This window comes from Triticum aestivum, chromosome 1A (genome assembly GCF_018294505.1).
Source record: "Triticum aestivum cultivar Chinese Spring chromosome 1A, IWGSC CS RefSeq v2.1, whole genome shotgun sequence".
NCBI classification, from domain to species: domain Eukaryota; kingdom Viridiplantae; phylum Streptophyta; class Magnoliopsida; order Poales; family Poaceae; genus Triticum; species Triticum aestivum.
In genome coordinates, this window is record NC_057794.1 from 4768463 (window position 1) to 4790679 (window position 22217).

General features: G+C 46.3%; 1 pseudogene; it reads left to right on the top strand.

Moving 5' to 3' along the window:
- Positions 1 to 15025: 15025 nt before the first annotated feature.
- On the top strand, positions 15026 to 15917 carry LOC123062760 (gamma-hordein-3-like; annotated as a pseudogene).
- The last annotated feature ends 6300 nt before the right edge of the window (positions 15918 to 22217 follow it).

Below are 22217 nucleotides of genomic sequence, written 5' to 3' on the forward strand. Positions count from 1 at the left end.
GGCGCTGGTGGCACACCAGCTCACGGAGGTAGTCCTCCTTTGCCTATTTTAGAGCGGTCTCGTCGTTGCGGGCTCCCACGCCGACGTGCTCCGGCTGCAGGCCCGGTGTCGGTGTCAAAACCGGCGGATCTCGGGTAGGGGGTCCCGAACTGTGCGTCTAAGGTGGATGGTAACAGGAGGCAGGGGACACGATGTTTTACCCAGGTTCGGGCCCTCTTGATGGAGGTAAAACCTACGTCCTGCTTGATTTATTCTTGATGATATGAGTATTACAAGAGTTGATCTACCACGAGATCGAAGAGGCTAAACCCTAGAAGCTAGCCTATGGTATGATTGTATGTTGTCCTATGGACTAAAACCCTCCGATTTATATAGACACCGGAGGGGGCTAGGGTTACACAAGGTCGGTTACAAGGGAGAAGATATACATATCCGTATTGCCTAAGCTTGCGTTCCACGCCAAGTAGAGTCCCATCCAGACACGAGACGAAGTCTTCAATCTTGTATCTTTATAGTCCAACAGTCCGGCCAAAGGATATAATCCGGCTGTCCGGAGACCCCCTAATCCAAGACTCGCTCAGTAGCCCCCGAACCAGACTTCAATGACGATGAGTCCGGCACGCAGTGTTGTCTTCGGCATTGCAAGGCGGGTTCTTATCCAATTTTCAAGTGTTCGTAAGCAGTGTCCGGCTCCATAAATGTTGAACCTCTTGGCTTCTGTGCCCAACAAGGGCTTTCTCCCACGCGTCGAATGAATACGAGGCACCAGGGCATTTTTACATTCGCCCCCCTAACCGGATAAATAAATTGTCTATTAAAGGGATGGGGATTCTTAGATCCGATCCATACCATCCTCCCCCAGCAAGAATCCATCAGAGCGCGTTTCGGAAAGATCCATTCCAGCATGGCCGACCTCCGCAGCTCCTCCTCCCGCCCCCGTAGCCCTAAGCCCGGTGATTGGGAGAGGTGTTCAGTCCCGTACAGTCGATTAGTCGAACTGCAGACTAAGGGATTTCGCCCTCCGGTGTATATGGTGCCCGTTTGAGCCGGGCTTGCCACCTACAATGGCGGGGAGCAAGCGGAGAGCTTTTCATGTCCCTCCATGGGGGAACGGGTTTGCCTTGTTCCTTATTTACTAAGGGGACTCGGATTTCCAATTCATCCGTTTCTCCGCGGGCTCCTGGAGTTCTATGGACTCCAATTACACAATCTCACCCCTGCGTCCATTCTACATGTCGTCGGCTATGTTACTCTCTACGAGTTGTTCCTGGGATGCGAGGCTCACTTCGAGCTGTGGAAAAGGCTATTTTGCCTCGTCCCTCGCATACCGGATACCTGTCCAGTACCCCGAAGAAGTCTCCGAAGACTGGGCTTTAGAATGGTTTTATATGGAGGACGTTCCTGTTCCGGACCCTGTTCGGCGGGATCTTCCTAAGTTCAACAATGCTCCTCTGAAGAAGCGCCGAAGTTGGCGCCCACGGAGCCCCCAGGCAGAAGACAACGGAGAAGTCCTCTATCTGATGAACCGAATCAAAGCACTGGCTCAATCAGGATCGACAATAATCGAAGTTATGTCGATTTGCATAATGCGGGGAGTGCAGCCGATTCAATATCGTGGGCACCCCTTGTGGTGTTATAACGGGGCGGATGACGCCACCCGCTGCGGGCGTAAGGGTCCGGACAATGCTGCCGCTCTAGCGAAAATTCTGTCCGAACTGTTCAAGGGTGAGGAAGAGGAGTTCACCCGCATCAAGCCACGAGATGGATTCTCCATGTACAATCCTCCAAGCTAGGTAAGTTATATCTCCCTGCTCCCATTTTCCCCGCATTCTTTATCGTAAGTATTCACCTTGACACTTTGCGGCACGAACTGCGAAAAGCCATAAAGGAGGTCAGCAGCCCTTCTCCACAACCAGAGGACCCTGACCGGGCCCTCGACTCCGAACTTGAAGAAGATTCGGTTATATTCGTGGAGTTGATAGACCTGCAGTTCTATCAGTTAAGCTGCAACGATGCCATGGTGGCCATTACGGCCGACTATCCCGGACTGCTCCCTGCGTCACAAGTAAGAAAAACCAAAAATCCCAACTCCAAAACTAGGATCCCCGTTTAGACACTTCACCCACCATATACACATGGCATTTTACAGGGAAGGCATTCGGGATGCCCTGCCGAACCCACGTCAACGCGCCAACAGGAGGCATTGAGGCCGGGTAGGCCAAAAAGGAAGGCGGTCGGGACGGAGCCGCGGGCGCAAAGGTATAACAAACCCCGCTCCGTGGTTGTCGTCTTTCTCGAAATGTAATGACGCCCGTGTTTCTTTAACAGAAAAAACGCTCGCCGGAATATGTCCGGCGATATTGCCAATCACGCTTCCACCAGTCGGGCGCCAGGACCGGACATGGAGGCAGAAGCCGATATGGGGCAGGCGCCGGATAATCCCCCTACAGAGGATGCAGATAGATTATCTGCTACAAACTCGGAAGTGGAAAGCGCCATGAATCATAGGCGCCGCCGGGCCGTACTCCGTGACGCTTGTTTCTCACCAGATGCGTTTGACGCCTTCAATTCTGGAGAGGCGTACCTCCGTGCTGCTCAAGATGGTCTAGCCAGAGACACGGATCAGTATGTAAAGGATGTACGGGTGAGTAAATCTGACGATTTATATATATCAGTAGCCCCTAAGACTTGAAACAGATAGCAGAACTGATTTAAGGATCATCTTTATTGTGCAGGTTCTTACAGAGAAGAATACTAGGCTGTCACAGGAGGTGGAGGAATGCAAGACCCAACTGCGGCCTGCTGTGGCCGCATTGCAGGAACCGAAAAAGTCACCTGCTGGTAATATTTCCTTTAAAGAATGATGGTTACCATATAACGTGTGGCATGACTGCAGATCTAACAACAGATGTTGCAGATGAATCCGGAGAGAATCCGGCGGACCAGCATGTTATGCGGCAGCTAGAGGCTGGCAAACGCGTGCTGACTGAGGTTAGGCGGGAGAAAAACAATCTCCAAGATGCCAATATTAAGCTGAGCGTGGAACTAAAAGACGTTCGGGGCCAGCTTGCAGACTCCGAGAAAGAGAATAAGCGGCTTCGGCACGGCATTTTCAGTAAGTGCTTGAACAAATCCTTTTAAAGGAGTTCGGCGAAGAAGCCGACTAACAGCGTTATGTCTGTAGGTATGCTGACGGGTCGTCCCGCAGAGGAAATGCCCGGGTCTGCGGGTGATCTTCTGTCCGAGCTGTCACATCTGCACGAACAAGTTCGGCAGGTGATGCAGGGTGTTGCCCAGGCCTTGTGGCCGTCCGTCTCCCTGCCAGAGGGTGTTGTCGAGCTTGCGGAGAAGCTCAAGGGAGCACGGTGGCGCTTCCGATTATGGAAGATATCAGCCTGCCGACAGGGTGCCAGAGAAGCCTGGGCCATGGTGAAGACGCGGTATACCAAGGCAGACCCAAATCACATGGCCGAGGTCGGACCTGTGGGGCCCGACGGAAAAGAGATCCCCATTAGCTTAGTTTATGGGCAAGTAGAATTAGCCGCAAAGTATTCTCAACAGGATTATAAGCTAGACCGCTTGTTGGATGGTATAGAAGAGGAATTCAGTCAGTCTGCATGACTATGTAATTAAAGTGACATGTATAATGCCTTTTAGCCGGATTGTAGATCATTTGTCGTTGCGGACCTTTTCGCTTCAACCTCCGGGCCCAATAGTCCGGAGTGTATCCGAATACCCGCTCAGTTATATAAGAACCGGGGTATGTGTGGAGACCAGGCGTAGGGGTCATTAGCGCTTTATCAGACAAGTGCCCAACTAGTTATGTTATATTACATGGGTAGTAAGAAACATCTTCCAGGGAGAATAGTTCCGTTAAGGGTTCCTTTCCCTGGGTAAGCATGCCCTAAAGTGCATGTCCGGATTGCGATAGGAAACACAGGAAAAACATCTGGGGGCAGATATGGATAATAAATAAAAATCATCTTTTGTTCACCGACCAAATATTCCCTTAAGAACGCTAGATTTCGGCTTCACCCAGTCTGAGGTACACATCCGGCTGACCCGGCAGTAACAATCGCAGAGGTGCTCCCCTTATGCCCTAGCCGAATGAACGGGAATATAGGGCATAAATACAAGAGCCAGGCAACCTAGCTTGGCCAAAACTTAAATCATATCGATGCATATAATGGTGAAAAAGGTACATGCGGAAGTATAACACATGTGTGGGGCATGAGGCCCAGATAAATAATTTAAGCTTCTGTGAAAGAAGCCCCCATGTATGAAGAGTGCGGCTAGCGCATCTGTAATGTGCCAGCGAGGCACAAGGTGACCCTTGAAGGCCTAGAGAAATAATAAAAGAAAGAAAGAAATAAAGAGAAACAAGACAGATAATGTATATGTGAAAATGGACAAAGGGAGGGGACTAACATAGAGTACGGTGCTAGACGTAGAATCTTCGGAGCTTGGCCACGTTCCATGGGTTCGGCTCGAGTCGACTAGTCGATGCATCCCGCATTCGGTACGCTCCACCGGTCAGAACTTGGTCAATAATGAAGGGACCTTCCCATTTGGGCTTGAGCTTGTTCTTTTTCTTATCCGACAGGTGTAGAACTACTTCACCAACGTTATAAGTTTTGGCCCGTACTTCTCTGCTTTGGTATCTGCGAGCCTGTTGCTGATAAAATGCGGAACGGGCTTTTGCTACATCGCGCTCCTCCTCCAGGGTGTCCAAACTGTCCTGCCGATCGAGGTTGGCTTCTCTTTCTTCGTACATGCGCACTCAAGGTGAGTCATGAATTATGTCACAGGGCAAGACCGCCTCTGCGCCGTACAGCATAAAGAAGGGTGTATGTCCGGTACTATGATTCGGCGTGGTCTGCAGCCCCCAGAGTACAGAGTCGAGCTCCTTTACCTAGTGCGTGTTAGACTCCGTTAAGGAGCGCACTAATCTGGGTTTAATGCCGCTCATTATAAGAACATTTGCTCGCTCGACTTGACCGTTGGTTTGTGGGTGATAGACTGAGGCATAATCGAGCTTGATGCCCATTTTGCTGCACCAGAGTTTTACCTCGTCGGCCATGAAGTTCGTGCCATTATCAGTAATGATGCTGTGGGGAACGCCATAACGGTGTACAACCCCGGATATGAAGTCTATCACCGGTCCAGATTCGGCTGTTTTAACAGGTTTGGCCTCTATCCATTTGGTGAATTTATCCACCATGACCAATAAGTATTTTTTCTTGTGGGTTCCCCATTTAAGGGGTCCAACCATGTCAAGCCCCCAGACCGCAAAGGGCCATGTAATGGGGATTGTTTGGAGGCCGGTAGGTGGCATGTGACTTTGATTTGCAAAGAGCTGGCAACCGGCGCAGCGTTGGACCAAGTCTTGTGCATCTGCCCGGGCCGTTGGCCAATAAAATCCTGTACGGAAGGCCTTGCTTACAAGAGCCCGGGCTGCGGCGTGATGACCGCCGAGTCCGGCGTGAATTTCTGCCAAAAGATTCCGCCCTTCCTCTTCGGAGATGCACCTTTGAAGGACTCCGGTAGTGCTTTTTTGTACAATTCTCCCTCATGGACCCTGTAGGCCTTGGATCGCCGCACTATGCAGCGTGCCTCATTTTGGTCCTCCGGGAGTTCCTGTCTAGTTAGGTAGGCCAGGAATGGTTTTGTCCACGGGGAAATAATGGTCATTATTTCGTGGGCTGAAGGTGTTATTTCGGTGGCGGAGCCTCCGATTGTGTCAGAAGTTCGGTATCGGGTATTTTGGCCGGGTCCGGACTGTTGTTACCGGTGTCCCCTTCCCATACTACAGATGGCTTGAACAACCTTTCCAAAAATATGTTAGGGGGACCACATCACGCTTTGCACCGATGCGGGCGAGGATATCCGCCGCCTGATTGTTTTCCCGAGCCACATGGTGAAATTCGAGCCCCTCGAACCGAGCTGACATTTTTAGGATGGCGTTTCGATAGGCCGCCATTTTCGGATCCTTGGCGTCGAAGTCTCCATTTATTTGGGATATTGCGAGGTTTGAATCCCCACGCACCTCCAGGCATTGAATGCCCATGGAGACTGCCATCCAAAGACCATGCAACAGAGCTTCGTATTCCGCTGCATTGTTGGAGTCTGTATACAATATTTGCAATACGTACTGAACGATATCTCCGGTTGGGGACGTCAGGACGACGCCAGCCCCTAGACCAGCCAGCATTTTAGAACCGTCAAAGTGCATGATCCAATTGGAGTATGCGCCGTACTCTTTAGGGAGTTCGGCCTCCGTCCATTCGGCAACGAAGTCGGCCAATACCTGCGACTTAATGGCTCGTCGAGGTTTGTATGTTATGTCGAACGGGAGGAGCTCAATGGCCCATTTGGCAATCCGGCCCGTAGCGTCGCGGTTGTTTATAATATCATTAAGTGGCACTTCCGAGACTACTGTAATCGAACACTCTTGAAAGTAGTGTCACAGCTTCCGTGATGCCATGAATACCGCATATGCTATCTTTTGGTAGTGTGGGTACCATGATTTGCATGGAGTGAGGACAGTGGATACATAGTATACCGGCTTTTGAAGAGGGAATTTATGCCCGTCTGCTTCCAGTTCGAAAACGAGCACCGCGCTTACAACTTGATGAGTTGTCGCAATATACAATAGCATTGGTTCACCGATGTTTGGCGCGGCCAGGATTGGGTTGGTTGCCAAGATGGTCTTTATTTCTTCCAATCCGGCTGTGGCCGCATCCGTCCACTCGAAGTGTTCGGTGTGCCGAAGGAGGCGATAAAGGGGTAAAGCCTTTTCTCCTAAGAGGGAGATAAAGCGGCTTAGAGCTGCCACGCATCCAGTTAACTTCTGGATTTGTTTGAGGTCTGTTGGGGTAGCCAACTATGATAAAGCTCGGATTTTGGCTGGATTAGCTTCAATACCTCTACTGGAGAAATGAAACCCAGGAGCTTTCCGACTGGTACGCCGAAAACGCATTTTTCCGGATTGAGCTTGATGTCGTATGTTCGGAGGTTGTCGAATGTGAGCCTCAAGTCGTCTATCAAAGAGTCGACGTGTTTGGTTTTGACGACCACATCGTCTACGTATGCCTCTACTGTTTTGCCGATTTGTTTCTCCAGACATGTCTGAATCATGCGCTGATATGTTGCGCCGGCGTTTTTGATCTCAAAAGGCATTGTGTTAAACTAGAAGGGACCGTATGGTGTGATGAATGCCGTTGCGGCTTGGTCGGACTCCGCCATCTTGATTTGGTGGTAACCGTAGTATGCGTCGAGGAAACACAATGACTCGTCTCCTGCGGTAGCATCAATGATTTGATCGATGCGTGGGAGGGGGAAGGGATCCTTTGGGCAAGCTTTATTGAGGTCTTTGAAATTGACACAAAGGCGCCAGGATTTGTTCTTCTTTGATACCATCACCAGGTTTGCTAGCCAGTCTGGGTGTTTTATTTCTCTGATGAATCTGGCCTCCAATAACTTGGCTAGTTCCTCTCCCATGGCCTGTCTCTTAAATTCGGAGAAACGCTGAAGAGCTTGCTTGACCGGCTTAAATCCCTTTAGGATATTGAGGCTATGCTCGGCCAGCCTACGTGGGATTCCTGTCATGTCTGAGGGATGTCAGGCGAATATGTCCCAGTTCTCGCGCAGGAACTCTCATAATGGGGTGTCCACATCGGAGTTTAACTGTGCCCCGATAGAGGCTGTTTTTGTATGGTCCGTTGGGTGGACTTGGAATTTGACTATTTCATCTGCTGGTTTAAAAGAGGTGGACTTCGATCTCTTGTCGAGTATCACGTCGTCCCTGTCCACCGTGGATCGTAGCGTGGTTAATTCCTTGGCCGAGAGAGCTTCGGATAATGCCTCGAGGGCCAATGCGGCTATTTTGTTTTCGGCATGGAGCGCTGTGTCCGGATCACTGGCGAGAGTGATGATTCCGTTGGGCCCGGGCATTTTAAGCTTCATGTACCCGTAATGGGGTACGGCTTGAAAGATTGTAAATGCCTCCTATCCTAAAAGAGCGTGATAGCCACTGCTGAATGGGGCCACTTGGAATGTTATTTCTTTGGACCTGTAGTTATACGGCGTGCCGAATACCACGTCTAGTGTGATTTTCCCAGCACAACGTGCTTCTCAACTGGGGATAATTCCTCTAAAGGTTGTGCTACTTTGCTAGATGTGGTTCCAATCTATTTCCATCTTTTGAAGAGTTTCCTCATAAATGAGGTTTAGTTCGCTGCCGCCGTCCATGAGTACTTTGGTGAGTCGAAAGCCGTCCACGATTGGACTGAGGACCAGTGCGCCTGGTGCTCGGGCTGTTCAGAATTTAGGTTCGTCACTGGCATTGAAGGTAATAGCCGTGTCACTCCATGGATTTATTACTACTACGTGGCAGATTTCGGCCATGCCGCGGAGTGTTCGCTTGTGCCTATTATTTGACGCGAAGGTCTCAAACACTGTTAACACCGTATTGTTATCCACGGGATGGTGGTCTGTGGTATTTGGGATAAGAAGATCCTCACCACTTTTTGCCACCTGCCGGAGTATCCAACATGCTCTGAGGCTGTGCGTTGGTATTATATCCGCTGTACTATGAATTTTGCAGGGTTCGTTGAGCCATCCCTCTAGTACGGTTCCATGCCCTGTAGAGGGTTTTTGTTTCTTTACAACTGGCTCGGGGTGTCTTATGATAGTGCACCCTTTTACTTCAGACTGGGTGTATATTCAGAGCCGGATTATCCCAAAATTTCGTTTCGGTTTTCCAGGCGCTTTCCATCTCACAGTACTTTCGTACTATGGACGCCAAGTCAGCGAAGCGTGATATGTCACGGCGACTTAGGGCGTTAAGGATTCCCTTGTCCGTGCAATTATTGCAGAAAAGTGAGACTGCATCTTCCAGGTGACAGTCCTTAACCTTGTTCAATAGAACGAGGAATCTGGCCCAGTAATGATGTACTGTTTCATGGGGCTCTTGCCTGATGTGGGAAAGATCGTTTATGTTTGGGTGGGTGCGTGGAATTGAATTCTAACCCTTACCCGATCTGGGATCCAGGGGCCGAGGAGTTCCTAATTTTGGAAGTTCCGGTTCTGGGGTGCTACCCGATAATCCTGGCCCGCTGCCTGACTCTAAGTTCAGGGATTGGATGTTGTCCTCCCGCGAACGGGCGTCCAGCTCGGAGAGCTCGGGAATCCGGACATAGTTGGTCCTCAAGATAGAGGAAAGGTCGCCGCATTGTTCCTCCATCACCGCAATATGATGGGTGACCGTTGGAGAGTTAATCTCCCTTTGATCGGGTTTAAACCCAATCCGGTCATAGTCCGTAGCGACTCCCAAGGCGGCGATGCGATCCAAGAGCTCGTTTAAGGAGGCGAGCTCCACTGGATCCATCTGTTCGGCGAGTGCCGATTTGACGTGGAGGCTGTTTTTGATGACCCGAGAAGCCATCGTCGGCGCGGCGGCCGAACAGGCGGTCATGATGAAACCGCCTAGCCGGAGAGTTTGGCCGACAGCCAAAGCTCCCCTAACAGTAGTACCGTCTTTAAAGACGAGACCAGAAATCCTTCCTTCTGGCGACGGCACAGAGGAACTCTCAATGAAAGCACCAATGTCGGTGTCAAAACCGGCGGATCTCGGGTAGGGGGTCCCGAACTGTGCGTCTAAACCGGATGGTAATAGGAGGCAGGGGACACGATGTTTTCCCCAGGTTCGGGCCCTCTTGATGGAGGTAAAACCCTACGTCCTGCTTGATTTATTCTTGATGATATGAGTATTACAAGAGTTGATCTACCACGAGATCGAAGAGGCTAAACCCTAGAAGCTAGCCTATGGTATGATTGTATGTTGTCCTACGGACTAAAACCCTCCGGCTTATAGACACCGGAGGGGGCTAGGGTTACACAAGGTCTGTTATAAGGGAGAAAATATACATATCCGTATTGCCTAAGCTTGCCTTCCACGCCAAGTAGAGTCCCATCCGGACACGAGACGAAGTCTTCAATCTTGTATCTTCATAGTCCAACAGTCCGGCCAAAGAATATAATCCAGCTGTCCGGAGACCCCCTAATCCAGGACTCCCTCACCCGGCTCGGGGTTCGTCCGGACTAGGCAGAGGGAGCGTGGGGAGGGACGGGAACCCTCGTTGATGACAAGGGCGCCGCTGCGGGTGCGGCGCCGGAGCATCGTCTCCTCCGGCTCCGGCTTGACGGGGCAGAGTGCCGGTGAGCCGGAGCAGACGGAGTCGGAGCCCGACGACGAGGACGCCCCTGGCTCCATTCGCCGTGGCGTCCAGGAGCTGCCACGGTGGCGAGAGAAGGACGGGCGAGGCGGGTACTCGAGGCGCGGCAGTTGGCGGTCTCGATGTAGTCGAGGACGGCCTCGAGCGTGCGGCCTAGCACGCCCCACCACTCGCGCCGCCCGTCGGCGTTAATGTGACCGCAGGGGATGACGCCGTTGGTGGAGGCGATCTGTTCTTCACGGTGGCGCGCGAAGTACATGGTCCACATCGTGTGGTTGTCGGCGGCGTACCTTGACTTGTTCCGCTGCTCCGGCGGCAGGGACGAGCGGATGCGGGCGATCTCGGCCCGCCGTGCCGCCCTTCGGGCACCGGTGGCACCGGGACGCCGGCGGCGCTCAGCCTCCACGTACCCGGCACACGCATGTTCGGGGGCGCCGGATACTCGGCCTCGTAGAGGAGGCACGCCTCTGGCTCTTGGAGATGGCGGCGGACGAAGCCGTTCGTCGCCGCGCCGTCGCTAGGGAACCTCTCAACCATGTGCTCGTCGCTACGATTGCGCGAGGACATATTTCCCTTCTTGAAAACACTGCTGCCGAAGAAGTCGACTTAGTTTTATTTCATATCTTGTAATGGTTTGACCATGGTTGCCTTTGTTTTATATTCTACTGAATAATTAATAAATATGGTTGTGTGCATCACAATGATGCAGAGGTTAACCTACGTTTAAATAAAATCAACCTAGTGTCTAGCAGTATTCTCCAACAGAAACTACAATCCATCATTTTTCTTTTGCACATCTTCCCCATCTAATTTCCGTGTTGATGATTGTACTAGTTGATTTTACTCTACACTTGTCAGCCTGTATAACTAGTTGATATTATTGCACGCAATAGGAAGGAATGTAGTGCATATAGGTAAGTCTGTAGCAATCCTTTTCTAATAAATATTGTACTACTAAAGTAAGTTGTGAAGACTAATTGCTATTCAACACTTTGATGGCAATGCTAAGGAGTTGTGTGAAAATCTTGAATGATCTGCTTCTTGTATCTGATTCTAAATAAATAGTATACGTTAGATTTTATTGTAAAGATCAGCTGCTTCTATCCTTATACTCCAGCATCTTCCTTTCTGAAAGTGTGTTCAATAAATATTTCTCCACGAAAATGAACTTAAGTGGACAGAAAATATTTTGCAGCTGTTCACTACAAAGGATATTGTGCAACTATCCATTCAGAAGAAAAAATATGTTCTACAAAACATAACTCTGTCTAAATTTAGCCAGTTAAGATCCCATCTGAGATGGTTAAGTACAACAGCCAAAATTGCGTTGCTTGTACGATCCTGGTTACTTTAGCCATTATTAGGGTACATGGAGTATAACTAGACAGTTTCAGCGCCTCTTCTTGTCTGCTTTTGCATCACCAGATTTCGATGGGCTTGCGACCAGGTAGATAAACACGCCAACAAAGGAAACAACAGATGCCAACGTCCCATATTTCCCAACAATGCTCTGCAGATGAATGGTTGATCCGTCAGTCGCTAAATGACGGTTGATTCAGGCTTCCTATTTGGATGTAATACTAGATAAGTTGGTCCAAGAACAGAGTATAGTGAAACTACCTTAGCCTGAAATGTTCCATGTGCCAAATTAAGGTGGATACCAATGAGTGAAGTGTCAGCACCAAAGATATAGCATATCCAAATATTAGAATCATGAAAGGTTTCGTTTTGAACTGAATGCAGCGATATGATAACTAACCAATTCAAATTTCTGCTGCGGAGGTTTCTCAGCAAGAATATCAAATGGAAGGACGGGCGTAGAATATGCCTCCTTCAATAAAGAAAAAGAAGCTATTAAGTTCAGGGAACATAATATTAGAAAATAGCACAGCACATAATGAGAATTAGCAGAAAATATTCAGCTTCTCACCAGTCACATGTTCTACTAACATATAAAACAATCAGAATCCTGATTGATTTTTGGTACAGTGTGACCAATTATCTGAACATGCCAGTTGAGTTTTCTAGTCAGACATAAAGCTTTCACCGCATAAGTCGCATAAACTGGAACAAAGCTAGATTGCAGCCTTCATGACTCAAGATGGCAACGGGGACGAAACCCATCGGGTTTTGCCTTCCCAAACCCATCCCCACGAAAAAATCATAAACTCGTCCCCGTCCCCATCACCGTGTGCGGGGCTAGTTTTCTGCCCGTCCCCTAAACCCATCGGGTTTCAGGGAACCCACGGGGAACCCACGATAAAATCAAAATATTTAAACAAACATAGTGGTGACAAAGAATAACACTTTAGCAGCAAAACAGGCACATTTCAGCAGCATAAATTGAGTAAATTTCAACAAAAAACAATAGTAGATGGTTCAACAGCTATATAAGTTCTGAAATAGAACTTTTAGTTCACAAATCACTTTAAAGTTGGAATCATTATGGCATCTTTCACATCTCCAAGCCTCCAAACAATCATCTTCAAATCTTCCAATGCCAAATCAAAGTGCCAAGTACTAGAGAAGATCAAAACTCGCTCAAGCTAAAGTTAAACATGAGAAAAATATGCAGATTAGTATATGAAATTTGCAAGTACTTGTACTTCAGCTGCATTCCCTCTTGAATGTCTTGAAGACAACTTCAAAAGCTTTGTCCTTATTCATTGTCAGCATATATGAGAATCATATAAGTAGTAATGAACATCTTATGAAACATTGCAGCAAGATAATGATAAACTTTATGATGATATGTAAAGAAAGACACACCTTTATATTTGTTTCTTATCCAATCTTGTGAACACATCAAGGCCTCTTAGATTTCGGGGGTAAGATGACTACGGTGATAATAAAAATAATGTAATTTCGCGGGTATTGCCGGGTTTCGGCTTCGAGGACTACCGAAACGGGTGTAAACCCACGAAACGTGTCGGGTTGTATAATGTGCCCAACAACAGCCCCGCGGGGATGAAAAGATGCCCATCCCCGTCCCCTAATAAGGTAAAAACAAATGGAGACGCGGGTTTCGGGGCCCCATTGCCATCTTGAACCACCTCCGTCGAGAGCCGCTTGACGGCCACCTCCGAACGCGCGGCTGCAGCCCATCCATGGTGTCCGTCTAGAGCCTTACGATGGCCACCGTCAAGCCGGGAGCACGGGATCCACACCTCCGACGGGCAACGAGCAGTGCCAACCCTCCTCGTAGTCTGATGAGCCACCGTGGGTTCACTGGCCACAGTCCTGTGGCTCCCGGTTGATCGGGGGATGAGCCAGCTAGCCCGAGGTGAACTGGACGATGCGTGCACGCCAAGTGACCACAGCACCGGCTGGTCTCTTAGGCCAACTACCACGCGTGCAGGCAGTGCCGTTTCACCATGTGTCCGCCGCGGCTGTTGATGACCTCCCGCATCAATCTGCCGGTCGGCTGGATACGGCGACCCTGCGATGCACACATTGGGAGGAGGTGAGCGGGCCGTGGTGGGGAGCAGGAGCAGCTGTGGTGTGAAAGGATTGCCGCTTCCAACGCAAATCACACCAAAATCCCTCAGATGAGCTTAACGCAGTTCACTTCGCCATTCTTTTGCAATGTTTTTTGATGATTCTGTGATCCTGACCAACCACTTCTGTTTAATTCGATACAGTCCTACAAGACTCAAGATGGCAACGAGGACGAAACCCATCGGATTTTGCCTTCTTAAACCCATCCCCACGAGAAAATCGTAAACCCGTCCCCGTCCCCATCACTGTGTGCGGGGATAGTTTCCCGCCCGTCCCCTAAACCCATCGGGTTTCAGGGAACCCACGGGGAACCCACGAGAAAATCAAAATATTTAAACAAACATAGTAGCGACAAAGAATAACATTTCAGCAGCAAAACAAGTATATTTCAGCAGCATAACTTGAGGAAATTTCAACAAAAAACAATAGTAGATGGTTCGACAACTATATAGAGTGTATTTCAGCAGCATGATACCACATTTCAGCAACAAAGATGATTAGATTACAGCAACAAGGATGATCGTATTTCAGCCATACATGGTTCAACAACATGTGCAATTACACAAGTTCTAAAATAGAATTCTTGGTTCACAAATCACGAGCACAAACGAGACGGAGCAAGCGATACTGGCCACCCAGCGAGGGGTTGGTTTGGCCTTCTATGTTGGGGGTGGGGGCTCGGTAGCTTTGGGTTGGGCCGCGTAGGATCAGATCTTGGTAAAAAAATGTATTTTGTCGGGTTTGCTGGGTTTCGGGTTCGGAGACTACCGAAACGGGTGCAAACCCACGAAACGTGTCGGGTTGTATAATGTACCCAACAACAGCCCCGCGGGGATGAAAAGACGCCCATCCCCGTCCCCTAATAGGGTAAAAACCCACGGGGAAGTGGGTTTCGGGGCCCCATTGCCATCTTGATTCATGACAACACGGCATTTGATAACTGCGGGAGAACCCTGAAACTTGCCCTGCGCTTTGGTCTCCACTCTCCAAGACAGTTGTGGGATGTCGTTGAACCGCTGGCCATACAAACAGAAGGTACATACCAAAGCGACTTTGCCGCTCAATCCAAAATTACACTTGCAAGTAACTCCACCAAACAAAACATACCAAGGGATTAGTTTCATAAGAGTATTAGAACTTTAGAAGAAAGCAAATGTAAAGATGAAAATATATCATTTCATGTCAGCTATAAATAGCCATACATCATGAAGACCCCCTTCCATCATCCATCCTTCACATATTTAGAGCGCAAGCATCCAAACTAAACAGTCAAGCGTAACCACAAATCCACCATGAAGATCTTCTTGGTCTTTGCCCTCCTGGTTGCCACAACGATCAGCATCACCGCCACTGCGCAGCTCGACCCTAGCGTCCATGACTTAGAAAGGCCACACCAATCATTTCCACAACAGCAGCCACTTCCCCCGCTACAACCATTCCCGCCGCAAGAGCCATAACAACCATTTCCGTTGCAGCAACCACAACACCTGCAACAACAACCACTTCCCCAACAACATCTATTTCCGCAGCAACCGCCACAACAACAATTTCCACAGCAACAACAAACATTCCCGCAACCTCATCAACAACCACAATTCCCGAAACAACAACCATTTTACCAATATCAACAACCATTTACACAACAACCATAACCGAAAGAGCAACCATTGGCACAACAACAACCTTGTGTAGAGGAAAGACAACGACTGAACTTGTGCAAGGAATTCCTCTTGCAGCAGTGCAACCCGGAGGAGAAGGTGTCGTCACTCCATTCGATGATCCCGTTCCTCTGACCAAAGACCTCGCAACAGAATAGCTGCCAGTTGAAGCGACAAGAATGCTGTCGCCAACTTGCACATATCCATGAGCAGTCTTGATGCCTGGCCATCCAAAGCCCTGTGCATGCCATCATCGTGCAACAACAACAACGACGACAACAACAACAGGTTGATAGAGGTTTTGGCCAGCCTCAACCCACCACAATTGGGCCAGGGAATGCCCATGCAACCTCAATAGCCACTGGGCCAGGGCTTTATCCTACCTCAGCAACTAGCCCAGTTTAAGTTGGTTAGGTCACTTGCGATTCAGATCCTGCCTATGTTATGCAACGTGCATGTCCCGTCTGATTGCTACACCATTACTGCATATTTTGGTAGCATGACTGCCTGCAGCTGTGGACAATGAAATGACAAGAGTTGTACTACCACACAGGTGGACCTTCATTGTTTACTCGATTGGACAATCGGTGTAGCAATGAAAAAAAAATGTTGTGCACCATCATATGTGCGACTCCAACCAGTACAAGTTCAAACTTTGGAATAAAGGCAAACAAAATTATTGTTTGCACAACATTGCTTGTTCATTGTGACTTTCATGGGATGTTTAGCTGTTCAATCCTAACCACAACCTCAATCATCTATATTAACTACTTGTTCATGTAGAATTAACAAGTGTGAAACTTGAGTTCAACTGAAGTACCAGTAAAGTGAGGCTTAAGGAGTTATGGCTAATTGCACCATGTGTGGTTAACCTTGGCATGGATGTTCACTTTAGTAGCTACAATTGCAAACAGATAAGCAGTTCCAAAACTTGGCACCAAGCTTGCAAATATGGTGCTAGCCACGACGGAACGGGATGGCTTGCATAGATGTGGCCAGTGGGTCACACCCAGGCCCGGCCCTGAGGGGGGGCAGGGGGCGGCCACCCCGGGCCCCCAACGTCCAGGGGCCCCTCCCCAAGTGTGCTGCCTACAGGTTAGTAAGAAACTATGGGCCGTGGCCCAGTCAATGGCAAACATAGCGATTCTTCCTATTCCTTGACGAAGCAATCCCAGATCCTACGCCGTTCTTTTCGCGATAATAAATACGGCAACAGCATCATGTTCCTTTTCTCGTAATGTCATTCCTAATTCTGATCCCTAGCTCGCCGTCTCGTCGATGCCGATTTCTGTTCCTGGGGCCGGTTCAGTACTCGGTACGCGAAGCCGCTTTGCTCTCTCGCCTTCAAGCACTGAGCATGCAGACACACACATCGCTGATTCGCCGATTGCTACAGCCAGATGCGAGTCCACATCGCGTCATCGGCTCATCGCTGAAGGCCCTACAACCAAAGCTGATTGGATCCATCCAAGGTAGTACGCTATATTATTACTGTTCCCCAGTCTCTGCTCCCTGTATGTTTAGTACTCCCCCCGTAAAGAAATATAAGAGCGTTTAGATCACTAAAATAGTAATCTAAACACTCTTATATTTGTTTACAGAGGGAGTACTTACTATTACGTAATTTATTCTTCGGATATATGATGCATAGTTGGCACCGATCAACCTTTCATTCCATTAGTGTGTGGATGACTTGATACAGTCAGAGATGTGCTCTTGATAAAATTTTCAAGAGTAATACTAGTGCTTCATTGAACTCAGATGGTGAATTACAATAGTTGTTGTGGAGTAAGAGGAACAAATTGATGGGAATTCTGAATCAGAACAGGAGGAAATGTTGACATCAATACCGGTGATAAAAATGTAAGTTCTCCTGGGATTACAGTTATTTCAACAGGTGCACATATATACACAATCTGCTAGTGTTGATGCACATCCAGTTTTGCTTTTTTAACTAAAGATTATGAAATTCGCTTTCTCAGATGGTGCAATGTATACTATTGTGTTTTTCTAGCACACGAGGGAAGTCAATTTTTATCCTAATGCTTCTATAATCTAAAGCTTATCATCTTATTTACAATAAAGTTAAAATTATTGAAGAACTATTTGAGATCAACGATGACTCAAGAGATTTTAAATAGTTTGCTAACACTATGCATCAGCACGAATTTACTGGAAGAGATTGACGTCGACCCCTTCATAAGTGACTTTGCATTGAAGACTGTCATAATTTTTAAAAGGCAACATGTATAATTATCTGATATATTAGAACAAAATGTATTTTTTATATGTATATTGTTTGGATGCATTTAAGCGTTTATTCATAAAATTTCATATACATACATAGTCATTATTATTACAATATTGTTTATACTAAGGGCCCCAAGTTTTGGTTTCGCCCTGGGCCCCCAAAATCTCAAGACTGGCCCTGGTCACACCTGTTAGTAGAAAGGTAAAATTGACAAAACAAAAGTGGTACTGGAACAGGAGACCCCAATATAGCCAACACGACAAGGAAGCCATTGCCCCAATTCACGTTTTGATGTATATAAAGTAATGATAAAAGGGTAAATTGTGACATAAAGGAACATGCCCGCGGGGTTTAAATGGCACATAGTAAGTGCGGCCCATTTTACACATGTTATTGTTTTTTTTTGTAAAAAGTACGTAAAATATAATGACAATAATACAAACAAAGTTCAAATATTTGTGTGCTACAAATATTATACAAAGACATAAGATAACTTATTTAGAAAATATTGGGGTAACTTTTAAAAATGTTCATCTATTATTTAAATATCATATAATTAATATAATATTGACAAAATATGAAAATGTTTGTATAATTTAGAATAAAAATAAATTTAATATTTAATATTAATGAATGTTATTTTTATTACACAAACATTTGAATAATTATATACACTTATAAATTATAGTTATGTTACCAAGAAAATGTTTATATAATTATAATTTTTTATAATTATTCAGAATTTTTATTTTTACTTTTTTATAATATTCACTCGTGGCTTATATTTAGATTACATAAACACTGTGAATATCTTGTATAATTTAAATACAAGCATGAACAGTTAAAATTATTAATATCGAATAAATTGAATATAACCCACAAGTGTATAAAATGTCTAAAAAATGTAAATTCTTGTATTCACAGAAAATTTTAAGAGCTTGTATTTAGTAGACGTTTCTTAATATAATTGATATGTGAATAATGAATGTTTTTAAAAATTACATGATTTTAAAAAATATTTTATTTTCTTGGATGATATTTATAACACATGAATATTTGAACTTTATTTTTTATTTTTGTCATTATAATTAATGTACTTTTTACAAATTTCAAAAAACAATCAAGAAACTAAGATGTGCAAAAGGGCTGGGATGACTGCAGCTCATTTAAACTCCACGAGAATGGAGAGCAGCGATTCAGTGCCCAGGCTCATCTGCACCCTCGATAAAGAAAAAAAATTCAAAACAAATAGTAGAAAATTTTAAATTTTCTGTTTTTTGCATGGTAGATAATTTGGTGCGTGAGATGCGCTCCAAATTTAGATCATTTGAACATCTGAGTTGCTCTCAGAAAAAATATAAATTTGGGATATGTATTTTTTTTTTTACTATTGATGCATTGTTCTGACTCAATTTGTCGTTTTTGCTAAGAGCTACTAATATGTCCAAATGATCTAAAATTCGGAGCGCACCTCACACACCAAATTATCTAACGTGCATAATTTTTGTATTTTCTTGAATTATTTATGAAATGTTTTGTTGACCGGGTGTAGATGAGCCTTGGCTCAAGAATGGATTTTTTTTCCGAAAAGGGGGTATCGCCCCAGCCTCTGCATCGGAATGATGCATACGGCCAATATAATTAATAAGCAAAAGGTTCAACAAAAGTCTTCAAGTCTCGAACAAAGAAATACAAAAAAGGCTCACGAAGAGCAAAGCAGAAAAAAGAAAGGCCACAACCGGCTGGCAAAAGGTAGGAGCACTACATGCCTATCCTATTACACGGCCGTCATCCAAACCGATTGAAAATATCCCGTGCTACCATCTCCCATCGGGTAGACCTAGTAACCAAACGCTCCATGGCCACCATCGTTGTGAGTAGCGACCACATACGGATCAACGCAGTGGTTCTGAAGATAACCTGCAAAAAATGAATGTTTGTTGTTCTGTTAAAGACCAAATCATTTCTGCAGTTCCAAACTGCCCACAATAAAGCACATACTCCCACACGAATGTGTCTCGCTGTAGCAGTATCTATCCCATCAAGCCACGTCCCAAATAACGTGTTGATAGAAGTCAGTGGAGTAATGTTGAAAGTTATGTGAACCGACCGCCACCTAATTTTTGCCAGAGGACAGTCAAGAAAGAGGTGTTTGACTGATTCATGTTGGTCACAGAAACTACATCTTGTAGATCCTGTCCAATTGCATTTTACCAAATTATCCTTTGTTAAAATAACTTGTTTATGCACAAACCACATAAACACTTTGATTTTCAAAGGTACTTTAACTTTCCAAACATGTTTCGATCTAGGAATCACGCTAGAGTTAATCACATCCAAATACATGGATTTAACCGAGAACTCTCCATTCTTAGTTAGTTTCCAGTATAATTTATCGGGTTGTTGAGACAACTGGATGTCCATCAATCTTCTCACAAGATTAAGCCAGGCTTCCCACTGGTTACCCACTAGCGTCCTCCGAAATTGAATATTGAGTGGAGTGGATTGAAGTAATGTTGCGATGTAAGCATCTTTATGCTAAACCGTAAGCGTCTTTATGCTGAACAATGTTATACAAAGAAGGATATTGGAGTGCTAGGGGCGTCTCCCCCAGCCACGTATCCTCCCAGAACCTCATAGCAGTACCGCTTCTAACGATGAACCTTGTCCTATTGAAAAAGAGTGACTTAACTCTCATCAGTCCTTTCCAAAAAGGCGAATCAGTCGGCCTCACTGTCACTTGGGCCAAGGTTCTAGAGTGGAGGTATTTGTTTCACAAAATCTGAGCCCATGTGGCCTCTGTCTCGACAGAAAGCTTAAACAGCCACTTGCTAAGGAGACATATGTTCTTCACTTCCAGGTTCTCAATACCTAGACCCCCTTGGTCTTTCGGCCTACAAATGATATCCCATTTAGCAAGTCTGTATTTTCGCTTCAGTTCATCACTCTGCCAGAAGGAGCGTGATCGATAAAAGTCTAACCTCTTCCGGATTCCAACCGGTACTTCGAAAAAAGAGAGAAGAAACATGGGCATACTCGTGAGGACCGAATTATTAAGAATTAGGTGTCCTCCGTATGACATCAGTTTGCCTTTCCAGCAACTCAATTTCTTCTCAAAACGGTCCTCAATGCACTTCCATTCTCTGTTGGTCAGCTTACGATGGTGAATTGGTATACCTAGATACGTGAAAGGTAAAGCCCCCAATTCACAGCCAAACAATTGTTTGTATGCATCTTGGTCATCATTAGCTCTCCTGAAACAGAACAATTCGCTCTTATGGAAATTAATCTTTAACCATGTCAATTGTTTGAATAAGCATAACAGTAGCTTCATGTTTCACGCTTTTGCTAAATCGTGCTCCATGAAGATGATAGTATCATCGGCATACTGTAGAATGGATACACCTCCGTCAACTAAGTGCGGGACGAGGCCACCTACCTGACCCGCATCCTTTGCCCTTCCTATGAGAATTGTCAACATATCGACCACTATGTTGAATAGGATAGGTGACATCGCATCTTCTTGCCTCAGCCCTTTGTGTGTTTGGAAATAGTGACCTATATCATCATTCACTTTAATCCCAACACTCCCTTTTTGCGTAAAAGAGTCAACCTGGTGTCTCTAGGCCCGATCAAAACCTTTCATATGCAAAGCCTGTTGAAGGAAGGGCCATTTAACCTTATCGTATGCTTTCTCAAAGTCCACTTTGAAAACAACTCCGTCCAGTTTTTTTGTGTGGATTTCATGGAGCGTTTCCTGCAGGACAACAGCCCCTTCTAGGATGTTTCTGTCTGGCATGAAAGCGGTTTGGGACGGCTGCACTACAGAGTGCGCAACTTGCGTAAGCCTATTCTTCCCAACCTTGGTGAAATTTTTGAAACTGACATTAAGAAGACAGATAGGCCTGCACTGCTCAATACGAACGACCTCTATTTTCTTAGCGAGTAGATTTATCGTTCCAAAATTAAGTTGAAACAACTGAAGTTGTCCAGAGAATAGATCATGGAACATCAGAAGCAAATCCCCTTTGATAATATGCCAACATTTTTTGTAAAACTCCGCCGAAAAACCATCCGGCCCTGGAGCCTTATTGTTTTTCATTTGTGAAATGGCCTCAAACACCTCTTTCTCCGTAAATGGGGTAGACAAAATATCATTCTCGTCTGACGCAAAGTTGAGGGACATCCTCAACCCTGGACTCATCTAAGGACACAAAGTTATCCTCCAAAGGCCCAAACAACTGCTTATAGTAATTGGTGATATACACTTTCAGATTCTCTTGTCCTAAAATTGTCCCTTCGTCCTGCTCTAGCTGAAATATCCTCTTCTTGTGGTGTTTTCCATTTGTAATCATATGGAAGAACTAAGTGTTATCATCCCCTTGGACGATTTTGCAAACCTTAGCTCGCAGCGCCCACTTCAATTCCTCCTCCCGAAGTTCTTTCAGTCTCAACTCCGCCTCCACCTTAGTGTCCAGCTCTCCGGTATCTAAGATAGTGGACTCGGCTTTTAAATCTAGGGATTGAATAAGAAAAAGGAGCCTTTCCTTCTCAGCCTTATAAATCCCATGCGTA